The sequence below is a fragment of the Mastomys coucha genome, chromosome X (assembly GCF_008632895.1).
Source record: "Mastomys coucha isolate ucsf_1 chromosome X, UCSF_Mcou_1, whole genome shotgun sequence".
Taxonomy (NCBI): domain Eukaryota; kingdom Metazoa; phylum Chordata; class Mammalia; order Rodentia; family Muridae; genus Mastomys; species Mastomys coucha.
The window spans coordinates 143934188-143935919 of NC_045030.1; positions in this window are offsets into that span (position 1 = coordinate 143934188).

Below are 1732 nucleotides of genomic sequence, written 5' to 3' on the forward strand. Positions count from 1 at the left end.
GACAGGGTTTCTCTGTGTAGCCCTGGCTGTCCAACAGTGTCACTTTTTGCATGTTATAGATGGTACCTTGTGCACACACCAAGGATCCATGCTACCATCACAGAGCATTGTTATGTTCTGGATCTTTGTTATCTCCCAAGTTTTATCATGGCCTCTTAAATTGACCCTTTTCTGGCACACTCAAACCTCTTCTACATCGTGGTCCCTTCAGTCAGTTCAGAAGCAGTTAGGAGTCTGTGGCCAAAATCCCTAACAGCAGTGGGGTGACCTCTAAGGGATGGGGGACTAGGAGTTCGACAGACTCCCTGGTAGGGTAGAGAGAGAGAGAGAGAGAGAGAGAGAGAGAGAGAGAGAGAGCATGGCCATGGCTAGGAAATAAAGGTGGTGAGCTTCCAACATGGCTGTCTCCCTGACCTGAGACAAAAACCTGACAACTTAAAACAAATGCCCCCGTGTGGGCTTTTCCCCCTGCCAATTTCCAGACTAAAGGGCTGGCTCAACAAGTTCAAGGTCAAGTCAGGACATGTTTACACAGCAGTTGGGAAATCAGCCATCCTGTCTTCCTTCAAACTGATCAACTCTAAATTAGGGGAGAAAGACACTTCAGAGGCTTTTTTAAAAAGCCAATCCAAGAAGTTACACTTTAGCTTCCCAAGACAACCATCCCCACCCCCACCCCCATCCCCACACACTCTGCCAACAGTCTTTTCTTTGTGTGCTCCTGTGTGTTTCCTCATTCCTAATGAAAAGCTTTTCTTGACTGCTTGGGAAAAAAATATGCCGTCTCAAAACAAGAATATTGGGGGCTGGTGAGATGGCTTAGCGGGTAAGAGTACCGATTGCTCTTCCAAAGGTCATGAGTTCAAATCCCAGCAGCCACATGGTGGCTCACAACCACCTGTAATGAGATCTGACGCCCTCTTCTGGTGCGTCTGAAGACAGCTACAGTGTACTTGTAAAAAATAAATCTAAAAACAAAAACAAAAACAAAAACAAAACAAAACAAGAATATTGTATGTTATAGTGGTAGTGGTACTTGCAGTGAAATACAAGCCACTGAACATGCTAAGCATGTGTGCTAGCACTGAGTGACATGCCCAGACCTCATCTTGTTGTGGTTTGTTTTGAATTTTACTGCACATGTATTAGTATTTTGCCTGTATGTGGGTATATGTACCATGTGCATGCCTGATATCCTCAAAGAGTCAGAAGAGGGTATAGATCACCTGAAACTGGAGTTACATACAGAGGGTTGTGAGCTACCATGTAGCTACTGAGAATCAAACCTGGTCTTCTGCAAGTGACAAGTGATCTTAGCCACTGTGGCATCCCTCCACCCAGCCCTCATTTTGTTTCATTTATTAAAATTCTATCACTTGAAGTGTGTGTGTGTGTGTATGTGTGTGTGTCTGTCTCTGTGCGTGTGTGTGTGTGTGTACATACACAAAAAAAGAAACTGCTGTAAAAGAAACCAGACATCTATGACTCAGGGAACATTGTGGAAGAGGAGGCAAAGGTTGTAAGAGCCAGGAATAGACATGAGTGCATACACAGGACTAAAACAAAACCCTTATCAATAGATATGCCAACATTAAAGGAGGGAAATATCACTGAGTTCCATCTCTGTATAAAGAACTACGGGCAATCAATGACTACTGAAAGAGGGAGAATTAGCCTTTCCAAAGAATGAGTCCCTTAATTGGTTATCTGATACAAATCATACACACACACA